The sequence below is a fragment of the Geotrypetes seraphini genome, chromosome 2, assembly GCF_902459505.1.
Source record: "Geotrypetes seraphini chromosome 2, aGeoSer1.1, whole genome shotgun sequence".
Taxonomy (NCBI): Eukaryota; Metazoa; Chordata; class Amphibia; order Gymnophiona; family Dermophiidae; genus Geotrypetes; species Geotrypetes seraphini.
This window is the reverse complement of record NC_047085.1, coordinates 42,909,648-42,922,716: the sequence shown is the minus strand read 5'-3', so window position 1 is coordinate 42,922,716 and position 13,069 is coordinate 42,909,648.

The window sequence follows — 13,069 nt, the reverse complement described above, 5'->3', positions numbered from 1 at the left end:
TTTTGCCTCCTGTGTCACATCCAGTTTAACCAACTAATCCTGGTTCTAGAAACCACATTCTTTGAACTTTCCTATTAACCAGTTGTACAGTTTCTGGTAAATAATGGGCTAAGGATTAGATAGACTGGGGCCAATACCAGGCAGTGCCCTGTCTGCCCAGCATTGGCACTCAACCTGGATATTCAATGTCGGGCCATTTCTAGCGACTAGCATTGATTTTTAGCTGTGGCAACTTAACTGGTTATGTTAGTATTCAGTACTAACTGGTTAAAGATAGGCTTGCTAGTTATACAGCCTATTTTAACCACTAAACATAGCAGGTTAGGCACTAAATATCTGTGCCTAGCCGGTTATGTCGCATGATATAGACGGTTAGCATCTAGTTGATAAACATGAATATCCACAATTACAATACAGTGTCTTATATACCGCAATAGAGAATGACGCGGTGGAAAGATTAGTTCCCACAAGCTTGGTCCCTGTCCCTGCAAGCCATCTGATCCCATCTGTACAAGCCTCGAATAGTTATGATTTTATACTGAACTTATTTTATTAGAGTATAAAGAGAAACAATATTCTGTACAATTGTCATTTTATAAACACAAATAATACACAGCAAGGATCAACAAAACCCCTGTCTCTCCTCCCCCTCACAAATATCCCCTCCACTACTGAGAAAACTGAAAAAGCCAAATTATTACAGAATGCTATACAGAAAAATTATGATAACAGAATACCACAGTCGCACTTGACAGGAATAGTGTTAGGGGAGTGCAACTAGGGCAACTGCCCCCTGGTCATAGAAAGCCCTAAGCCAGCTGGAAGCTACAAAAGCACAGCCTGGGCTTTACGGTCCCCCGTTTTTTTTTTCACACCAGCTCTAGCAGGATACATATTTCAAATCTGATATATTCTTTTTTTTCTAAGGTCTTTATTCATTTTTAAAACTTACAAGTGTGATATAAGATACAATCATTTTATACTTTAACATCACTTAATATACCATCAAAGTTTAACTCTCATCAAATATCCCTCCCCCACCTTATACCCAACAATTGTACTTAAGCATAATAAATCATAAAAGTATTCCCTCCCCCTCCTGGACGTGTATGAACAAAAGAGAAAAAATAATATTTATTTTGTGCAGTATTTTGGTTTCTTAAAGTGCCCATGCTGTATGGCTATTGCCTGCTCCATTTTAAAGATTTGGCATAACAAATTCCACCAAAAATTATAATTCAGTCGATCCCAATTTTTCATAATTTGTTGTATGGCAACCCCTGTCATGATGAGCAAAAGTTTATTATTATTAGAAGAGATTTGACTCTTTTCTGTCATGGAGGTACCAAATAACACAGTGTCATATGATAATGCCACCGGATTTTCCAGTAGATCAGTGTTCTTCAACCTTTTTGCACCTATGGACCGGCGGAAAAAAAAAAAAATTATTTTGTGGACCGGCAAACTACTAGGACTGAAATTTAAAAACCCCTTCTCCGAGCTCGGTCCTCGCAAACCATCTGATCCCATCTGTACAAGCCTCAGTTATGATTTTATACTGAACATATTTTATTAAAGTATAAAAAGAAACAATATTGTGTACAATTGTCATTTTATAAATACAAATAATACAGAGCAAGGATCAACAAAACCCTTGTCTCCCCTCCCCTTCACATATATCCCCTCTACTATCAAGAAAACTGAATAAGCCAAATTATTACAGAATGCTACACAGAAATATCATGCTAACAGAATACCGTAGTCACACATAGCAGGAATAGGATTAGGGGAGTGCAACTAGGGCAACTGCCCCCCTGGTCAGAGAGAGCCCTAAGCCACTGCCTGGACTTTGCAGTCCCCAGTTATGTCTAACACCAGCTCTAGCAGGATATATATTTCAAATCTGATATATTCTAATCACAAAATAGAAATAAAATTATTTGTTTCTACCTTTTGTTGTCTCTGGTTTCTGCTTTCATCTTCTTTTCACTCTCTTCCTTCCAGCGTCTGCCTTCTCTGTCTCTTCAGTCCAGCATCTGCCCCTTCCATCTACTGTCTGACCTCTCCCCCTTCCATATGGTATTTGTCTACTTTCTATGCCCCTCTCCCCTTTCCATCCAGCCTATGCCCATCTCTCCTTTTTACATGATTCATTCCAGAATCACTGCTCTCTTCATTTTTATCTCTCCTACACCAGATCTAACATCTTTGTCCCTCTCAATTTCTCTGCTGACCCCCCCTTCCCATCTCATTCCTGTCTCTCCCCTTCCCCTCCTCTAATCTCCCTGCCAGCTGTTTCCTTCCTTTTTACTTCTCCCTTCTCTCCTCCCCCTGTCCAGCAGTAACTCTCTTCCCTTCCCTTTCCCTCCTCCCCTCCCAGCAGCATCTCTCCTTATCCCTCTCCAGGTCTAGTAGCAGCTGTCCCTTTTTCCCCTTGCCCAGCAGCTTCCCAGACTCCTTTCCCTCCTCCCCTCCCAGCAGCATCTCTCCTTATCTCTCTCCAGGCCCAGTAGCAGCTGTCCCTTTTTCCCCTTGCCCAGCAGCTTCCCAGACTCCTTTCCCTCCTCCCCTCCCAGCAGCATCTCTCCTTATCCCTCTCCAGGCCCAGTAGCAGCTGTCCCCTTTTCCCCTTGCCCAGCAGCTTCCCAGATTCCTTTCCCTCCTCCCCTCCTAGCAGCATCTCTCCTTATCCCTCTCCAGGTCCAGTAGCAGCTGTCCCTTTTTTTTCACCATGCCCAGCAGCTTCCCAGCCTCTAACAGTGACTTTCTCCCCTCCTAGCAACTCTCCTTACTTGCCAGCGCGGCAATTCAGGAAGGCAGCCTCGGGTCCTTTGTTGGGTCGCACCGCCTCTGAGGAAAGCGGAAGTTGCATCATCAGAGGCGGCCGCGACTCAGCAAAAGCCCCAAGGCTTCCTTCCTGAATCGCTGTGCTTGTAGGTAAGGAGAGCTGCTGGGAGGAGAGAGAGCACACTGTCGGAGGCTCCCCATTATCTCTACAGCCCTGCGCGAACTACAGGTTGTCGATCTTGCCGGTCCTGCGCGGACCGGCAGGAAATTGGAGAGGTTGATCTCGCCGGTCCTGTGTGAACCGGCAGGAATTTTCTGCGGACTAGTACAGGTCCGCAGACGGGCGGTTGAAGAACTGTGCAGTAGATCATTCATTTGACCCCCAAATGGATTTCCAAAAACTAAGTATCAATGGACAATAGAATAGTAAATGATCTAATGTCCCAGCTTCGAGATGACAGTGCCAGCATCTATTAGACTTTGAGCTGTCTAATTTCTGTAATCTAACAGGGGTCCAAACTGCTCTATATAACAAGAAAAACCAAGTTTGTCTCAGATGCCGACACCATACATCTCATCCTCTAAGCCCAAATTCATGGCCATTGAGACGCAGTAATTTGATGCTTTATCTCAATGCTCTAAATGTCACGCAGACCAATCTTTGGTTTCTTATTCAAAAATCCAGATATTAATTTATACCACTGAGTGGCCTGGTGTCCCAGGAAGTCCACCTGAAAACATAAGATCAGCAAACTATGCTGATTAATTAGATTTTTCCATTCAGGAAACCTCGCCTGAATGGCCTGCTTCAATTGCAACCATCTTTAATTTTGTGATTTGTTAAGACCAAATTTGTGTTGCAATTGTGAAAAGTCAAGCAGCTTACCATCTGATATAACATCATCCAAAGTACGTATACCTGCCTTCATCCAGTGTTTCCAGATGACCTTAAACCCGCCAATTTGAATCTTGGAGTTCAGCCAGAGGGACTGACATGTGGATTTATAGATTGGAATAGTTGTTAAATTATTGATATATTTTAAAGTTTGCCACATGAGTAGTAAAATTATATTGTCCTTATACAATCTAGGTAACTTAATACTTAGAACGTGACCTAATTGCAGAGGAAACATGAGTTGCCATTCCAACCATAACCAATCTGGGAGATTTTCCATGAGCTCAGGAAGGATCCAGTACATACCATGACGCATTATATAGGCTTGATGATGCCTATAAAAATTTGAGAAATTTATACCCCACCCTCCACAATTGGCTTTTGTAAAGATAATAAAGCAATTCTTGCTGCTTTCCCCAGCCAAATAAATTTTGTCAGAATTCTATTTAATTTTTTGTAAAAGGACCCCTGAAAAAACAATGGTAACATACCCATTTGGGAACAAATCACAGGCAGAATCATCATCTTAACTGGACTCTCTCCCCACTAAGACAGACGTAATGGGTTCCAATGCTCACACATTTCCATGACCTTCAGCAATAAAGATTTTTCATTTACTTTCATAGTTTCTTCCAGTGTACTTTTTATCCAAATACCTAAATATTTTATACCTCTTCCTTCCAAAGAAAAGGGAATGTATCAAATAATCCTTTTGTACAATATACATTTAGCGGAAGAACCTCTGATTTGCTCCAGTTTATTTTGTAACCAGAGAATTTTCCAAATCTATCTATCAGATCCAGTAAATGTGGAATGGTGGTTTCAGGATTCCTCAAATGAAGCAATATGTCATCTGCATAAGCAGAGACCTTATATTCCCAACCTGCATAAGGAATACCCTGAATCTCCCTTGCATGTTGAATAGTCAGTAGCAAGGGTTCCAATACAATGTCAAAAAGCAAAGGAGATAACAGACACCCTTGTCTAACTCCCCTTCTAAGACAAAAACGTTCAGAAAAATTATTATTAATGTATAATCTTGCATAGGGGAACTATACAAGGTTTGAATCATTTGTATAAATCCAGAACCAATACCAAACAATCCATTGCTTGATACACAAAGGTCCATTCCACACGATCAAAGGCCTTCTTCCATAGTTTTTGTTAGATTTAACATGTGAAAAGCCAATCTGGTGTTAATAGAAGAATGTCTCTGAGCAACGAACCCCATTTGGTGCATACCGATAATATAAGGGAGAGCCTTAGCCAAGCATAAGGCCAATAACTTAGCCAGAAGTTTTCCATCTACATTAATCAAAGAAATAGGCCTGTAATTTGAAACCAACGTAGGATCTTTTATTTGGCTTTGGTAAAACTATAGTTAAAGATTCTGCCATAGTACCTATAATACAACCTTTAATCAGTTGCGTCTGATATAAATTTAATAAATGAGGTAATAGGGTAATTTGAAATGATTTGTAAAACTCTACAGTGAATCCATCACCATCTGGAGCAGATCCAACTCTAAGGGACTTCAACGCTGCTTGTAGTTCTTTCATTGAAATAGGCGCATCAAAAGTTCCTTTTATATGCTCGGGAATTTTAGGTCCCTTAACTAACTTCAAAAACTCTAGTCCACAGTTCTTCAACCGCCGGTCCGCGGACCGGTGCCGGTCCGCAGAAAATTTCTGCCGGTCCGCGCAGGACCGGTGAGATGAACGCCGTTAAATTTTCTGCCCTGGTGGTGTTCGGAAATCTTCTGTTCCTCCAAGCCTCGGGCGATCAAGACAGGCTGCCGACGTCGGGCATTCCCTCTGTGAGTCTCGCCTATGCGGAAACAGGAAGTTGAAACAAAATAGGCGGGACTCAAGAGAGGGAAGGTCCCGACGTGGGTAGCCTGTCTTGATCGCTGCCCCGGCCGAGTCGCCGAAGAGGGCCGCGGGGAAAGTGCAGGCAGAGAGGAGATGGTCAGCGTGCGCGGGGAGGTCAGCGTTTCGATTGGGGCCATCAGCAGCGTTTGTGCTGAGAGTCTGCCCACGTGCAGGATGCGGCGGGTAGGGACCTCCGGCTTGTCTTGGGCTTCAGGGCCTGCGGTGCAAAGCTGTTTTTTTTTGGGGGGGAGGGGGTCGCGAATGTGCAGGGAGCCTTCAACAGTGGCTGTCTCCTCTCCTAGCAGCTCTGTACTTCCAGGGCAGTGATTCACTTTGGCAACTTCCCCTTTCCTCAGAGGCGGCAACGGACCCAAGGCTGCCTAAGGAAATCACTGCTGCAGGCAAGTACTGAGAGCTGCTGGAAGGAGAGGAAGCCACTGTTGGAGGCTGGGAAGCTGATGGATAAAAGGAGAGCTGCTACTGCACCTGGAGGGAGGTAGAAAGAGAGATGCTGCTGGGAGGGGAAGAGAGAAAGGGATGGGAAGAGAGCTACTGTTGGATAGGGGGGAGGAGGGAAGGGAGAAGGAAAAAAAAAGGAAGGAAACAGCTGGCAGGGAGATTAGAGGAGGGAAAGGGGAGAGACAGGAATGAGAAAGTAGAGAGAGATTGATGCTGGAAAGGGGGTCAGCAGAGAAATGAGAGAGGGATAAAGATGCTAGATCTGGTGTAGGAGAGATAAAAATGAAGAAAGCAGTGAAGCTGGAATGAATGATGTAAAAAGGAGAGAGGAGGCACAGGCTGGATGGAAGGAGGAGAGGCCAGACAGTGGATGGAACGGGCAGACGCTGGCAGGAAGAGTGGAAAGAAGATGAAAGCAGAGACCATGAAAGGTAGAAAAAAAAATCATTTTATTTCTATTTTGTCGTTACAATATATCAGATTTGAAATATATATCCTGCTAGAGACATAACTGGGGACTGAAAAGCCTAACACTATTCCTATCATGTGTGATTGCAGTATTCTGTTAGCATGATATTTCTGTGTAGCATTCTGTAATAATTTGGCTTGTTCAGTTTTCTTGATAGAGGGGATATATGTGAAGGGGAGGGGAGACAGGGGTTTTGTTGGTCCTTGCTCTGAATATTTATATATATAAAATGACAATTGTACAGAATATTGTTTCTTTTTATACTTTAATAAAATACGTTCAATATAAAATCATAACTGAGGCTTGTGCAGATGGGATCAGATGGTTTGTGGGGACCGAGCTTGCGGAGACGGGGCGAAAATGTGTTTTTTATTTCGGTCTTAGTAGTTTGCCGGTCCACAAAATAATTATTTTATTTCTGCCGGTCCACGGGTGTAAAAAGGTTGAAGAACACTGCTCTAGTCTAAACCCTCAAGTTCTTTATTTGAATATAAAGTTTTATAATATTTCAAAAATTGTTTTAAGATTTTTCCAATTTCAGAATGAGTTTCCCCATTCTCATCTGTAATAGCCACAATTTTTACTTTCCTTTTTTTAGCTTTAAGATAATTAGCTAATACTCTTCCTGCTTTATTCAAGTTTCCATAATACAGAGCCTGTTGAGAAAACAACTCTTTCCTAGCCCTTTTAGAGGCAATCTCATTATATCTGTATTTAGCTTTTAAGAGGGCCTGCAAAGTATTTTGTTCCCATTTCAAGGCCAATTGTGACTCTAAGAGCTTAATATTTTGTTCCAAATTGGAGAATTCCAATTTAAGTTGTTTCCTAATATGCGCTGAATATGAGATAATTTGCCCTCTCATGGTAGTTTCCAAAGAGATTTCCTCTGAGGCATTGATTTGAAAATATTCATTCATTTTTAATTGAAATTCTTCAATAAAGTTAGAATCTGCAAGCAATGTATTATTGAACCTCCACACAGGTCTATTACAATCTTGTTCCTCAAATTTTAATTCAATCCAAACTCTAGCATGATCTGATAAAACAATTGAATCTATGCCAGCTTTGGTTACCTGTTGAACTAATTGATCTGATATAAATACATAATCTATTCTTGAAAATGATTTATGAACCTGGGAGCAAAAAGAAAACTCCCGAGCATTAAAAATGGAGAATTCGCCAGATATCTTTTAATCCACAGGATTGAACTAAATTATCCAATCCCATTGATTTCAAAATCCTATTGGGCTGTTTATCCAACAATGGATCCATAACAGCATTGAAGTCCCCAGCTACCACTAGATTAGAGGCAGCCAGTGGCAGAAGCACCTGTTGAAGAGTTTTTAAAAATTCTGTTTGATTTGAATTAGGGGCATAGACACAAAACAGCGTCAGAGCATGTTTCCCCATGGTCATCTTTACTTGAGCCCACCTTCCTGAAGGATCTGCAGAAATGAAATTAAATATAGCTGAACATTTCTTATAGACTAAAATAGCCACCCCTGTTTTTTTCCTCACAGCCGGCGCAAAGAAACACTGCTTGACCCACCCTCCTTCTAATTTCACAGATTCCCCGGCAGTCAAATGAGTTTCCTGTATCATACATATATCTGCATTTTGCTGCTTTAAAAAATTGAGCGTTTTCTTCCTCTTAACAGATTGAGGCCATTAACAAAGAAAATAATTTAAAATTCATTGTAAAATTTCAAAGAAGAGAACCCATATAGTATACCAAATACACCACGCAAATACACCCTTTGTTCAATACATGTCCTAAACCCCTTAACCCCCCCATTCCCTACCCCCCTTATCATACGATTGCTTGAAGACATACATTTAGACTAGCAGCCATATCCCTCCCCCAGGCAACCTAGGGGTCCTTTTATCAAGGTGCAGTAGGGGTTTAACGCGTGGAATACTGCGCGTTAAACCGCCTGCCGTGCTAGTCGCTAACGCCTCCATTGACGAAGTTAGTTTTTTGGCTTGCCACAGGGGTTAGCACATGATGAAATGTCTGATGCGCTAACCCCCGTAGCACGCCTTGATAAAAGGAGCCCCTAATTCATTACTTCCCCTTATATAATTACAATTAATCAACCCCTATAAACTAAAAAAAATCATTAATACCGAAATAAATAGATAAATATTTTCTAAGAAGTGGACAAATAATTAATAGAATTAATAGAATATAACAACAAAATAAAGTTCATTCTCTACCTATGTGGAAATTCATTAATAAAATTACTCAAACAAATATATTTAAATAATATAACCAATGAATACCCTTTAAATTCTCCCAAATCATACCAAACCCCCCTCTATAAAGCTATTAAACAAACTTACAGAAATGAACCCTGAAATTTTAAAAAACATATCGGGAAAAAAATTATAAGGTTGCAGGGTATTAAGATTAAATTAATCTGTAAAATAATAAACTTTAAAATTCTTAAAATGAATATGTTAATGCCCTAAAACCCCTTTTTCTTCATTTTTACACTTCTTTTTCTTTTTCCCTTTCCTCCCTTTATTCCTCTTCTTTCCCCCTCCCTTCTTTCTTCTTTCATCCCCTTTCTCTCTTCCCCTCCTTCTTTTAGACATATAAGTATAACCCTAAAAAACAAAACTGTTTGAATGCATGCTGATTCAAAACGTCTGGTACATTTAGGGCTCCCTTTACAAAGCCGCACTAGGGCCTTAATGCACGGAATTCCATCGCAGACAACAGCAGCGTTGGAGGGCAGAGCCAGTAGAATCCAATACCCACAGCATCACCACGGAACCGCATAGAACAAAGGTGAGCTACGGGGTGGCGGCCACAACCCGGTCACATGCACAGACTAAGCAACAATTAGTCATAACTCCTATTGCTCCTTAAGCACAGTCTCTTTCCCCGAAACATTCCAAGAGCATTCTCTGCTTACCGTAGGCCGCGCTGTCATCTTTATCCACCTCCCCCACCGTCACTAAGCTTCCTCTAACATCAGGTACATTTGATTGATCTAGTGGGCTGGAACTTCCTCCTTAGATATAGAATTCTTACATTACATCAGAAACTAAACTAAACTAAACCTTAAATTTGTATACCGCACCATCTCCACAAGCATAGAGCTCGGCACGGTTTATAGGGTTAGGTTGAAAAGGAGCTACAATGAAGGGTTATAGGAAAGGAGCTAGGAAGATAAAAAGGGTCAGGGTACCAAAGAGCGGGAGGTGTTAGATTTTTGAAAAGAGCCAAGTTTTCAGGTGTTTGCGGAAGGATTGGAGGGAGCTTGAAATTCTGAGCGGGGATGTGAGGTTGTTCCAGAGTTCTGTGGTTCTAAAGAAGAGGGATGTTCCTAGTTTTCCTACACGGGATATACCTTTTGCAGAGGGGAATGATAGTTTCAGTTTTTGGGAGGATCTAGTGGAATTAGGGTTAGAGGAGTTCCAAAATAGTAGGATAACGGGAGGGAGGATGCCATGTAGGCTTATTTGAATAAGAAGGCTTATTTGAATGAGGAAAAAAAACCAACCTGTCCGGAGACAGTTGAGACTTCCAATTCCATATAGTAAAATAAATAATTTAAAAACATTAAACATTAAATCTCCAAAACTCAGAGAAATTTAATAAATTTCCACTGATAGGATTGTACATTCAGTTCATTGGTGTTTCTTGATTGGACAAAAACTCTTTCAGCTTATCAGGGTCTTCAAACTGGTAGAATTTTTCTTTGTGAATAACCCTCATTAGAGCAGGATAATAAAGCCCATATTTTGCCCCAATCTCCCTTAATGGTTGCCTCAGTTGTAGAAATTGTTTGCGAAGATGTACTGTCTCACTTGCCAAGTCTGGGACAAACATAATATTTGAGTCTTTCTAAGACAGATTTTTTTCTCTTTTGCCACCCTTTAAATTTCTAAAACATGCTGGAAATGTAGCAGGCGCAAAATTATTGGTCTTGGTCTCACCTGGCCATGAGGTCTCCTTCCCTGGATCCTATGTGCCCTCTTTATTTCCAGTGGCACTTTTAAGTTTAGGGGGAGTAATTTTGGAATCACTTCTTACAGGAAAGCCAACATATTATTTCTTTTCACCCCTTCTTTTAAACCTAGGATCCTCACATTATTTTTTCTCGCCCGGTTTTCATATTCTGTCATCCGTTTTCCCATTTCTTTGATGACCTTATGATCATTTTTACATTTCTGTTGCTCCTGTTCCACTTTCTCCACTCTGGATGACATCTGATTCATTCTTGTACAGACCATTTCCATTTTATGACCAGATTTGCCACTTCCTTCTTTACTGCTACCACTTCTTCCTTTACCTCCACCATCTGCTCTGTGTCTCCCTTCAATGCTGACCTAATGTTTCTCAGCTCCTCTAGAAGTTCAATCATATCTAGAGCGTCCAAAGGCAGGGAAGTCTTGCTAGGAGTGGGTGGATCCTCTTTCAGCCTTTTTGCCTTCCTTCCTGATTTTGAAGTTGTTTCAGGCTTTGTTTGTTTATTAGAAACCATTAGTTGAACACTTCCAGACTTTTGGCCTTTAAGGAGAAGAATTATAGAGCTGAAAACCAACAAAATGGTGCTATACAACCATTTCCTATGTCTCCAAGTTCCTGAATCTCCAAATCTGATATATTCTAATCACAAAATAGAAAAAAATATTTTTTTCTAACTTTTGTTGTCTCATCATTTTATTCTTCAAATCATGTTCATCTCAGGCACTGGTCTCTGATTTCTTTTGTTTTCCCTTAACTCATTTGCCAGGGTTTCCTGACCATTTGACATTTCTTCTTTCTCCATGCTCACCATTTATCCTCTATATCTGTGTATGTATTGTTCCCCATGTTCAGCATCTCCCATCTCTATGTCTCCTATACGTTCCTTTCTAGTATTTCCCCTGTGCCCATCTCCCTGCCTTCATCATCTCACCATTTTATGATCCCCTCCCCCTATATACAGGGAGTGGGGAAAAGAGAGAGAGATCCAAGGTACATTTTTCCCACTCGCTCTACTGCCATACCAACATTTCTCTTTCTCTCATCCCCCAGATCATGTGCATTTTTTACCACTGCCCACCAGCCCCATGCCCAACCTTTCTCCTTCTATCACCCCTCTTCAGCACATGCCACATCTCTCCCTCCAATCCCTCCACCACTATGTCCAACATTCCTCTCCCTTGCATCCCTTTTAATCTGACTCACTCTACGACCATATCCAACATTTCTCCCTCTCATTTTTCTATTACTCATGCATCTCTACCTCACTCCTCTCTATGCCCAATTTCTCCTTTATCACCTCTCTCCAGCACCAATCCATATCTCTCCCTCCATCACTATGTCCAACGTTCCTCCCCCTTGCATCCCCCTTCAATATGACCCTCAGTTCCCTCCCCAACAATATTTCTGCCTCTCATCCTTCTCTTCCCCATGCATCTCTACCTCACTCCTCTCTCTATGCCCAACAGTTTTCCTCTTTCTTCCTTTCCCCATGTGCATACCATCTCTTTCCCTCTCACTCACACATTCATACCCAACAATTCTCCCTTTCTATTCCCTCCCTCCTATGTCCCAAGTTAATGATAGGGATAGGAAAATCTTCAAGGACTTCCTGTTTACTCTACAGGTAGAAGATGGGTGGAGATGGATGCATCCTAGGGTACAGGATTATACCTACTCATCTGTCAATGGGTCATGCTCCCGGATCGATTACCTATTCGTTGACCGTAGTATATTACAGTGGATGAGTTTATATAATATATGCTTAAGTGCCGATTTTGCTCTTGCTCCATGCTGATGTCTAATGTTAATGTCAACTTTATTTGATATACCTCAAATCATACAAACAGTTAAGAGATTTACAAATGAATAAAACAGTAGGGCTAGGGAAGGCAAATCACAATAATCAAACAACACAGGAAATGATACAATAGGAAGGCATTACAATTTTTCAAGCAATAAAGAGAGTCGTATAAACAATAGGTAGAGGAGGTTGAGTCAAGAAGGGCTCAGCACTATTAAGATCAAGCATAAGAAATCTCTACCCATTCTCCACCCCTGGGAGGTTGTATATCTATAGTGGGTAATTTTATATATGGTTGCTCAGCTCGAGACGTCAAGAAGGTGTCTATTTGTATTCTATTTTATAACAATCCAGAGGCATCTATGTGTCTCCAGGGGCTTCTGCCCAGGAGGGAAAGGTTAGGACAGCTATTGTAGTCAGTGATTCGATCATTAGGATGGCTGGTGGGTGTGAAGATTGTCAGGTCACTTGCCTGCCTGGTGTGAAAGTGGTGTACCTCACGCATCACTTAGATAAGATTTTAGATAGTGCTGGAGAGGAGCCAGCTATCTTGGTACATGTAGGTAGATGTAGATCTCCAGGGTAGCATTTTCAGAAATGATTCCTGTTCCATGCGCAGGACCCAAGGGGCAGGCAGAGCTCCAAAGTCTCAATGCATGGTTGAGATAATGGTGCAGGAATAAGGGATTTAGATTTATTAGGAACTTTATTAGGCTTTAAACTAGGTAAGTTGGGGGAGGGTACCCACTCACATAGCAGAGCAGTAAGTAACAATCGTGACGAGGTGAGTCGTAACTCCGCTTCT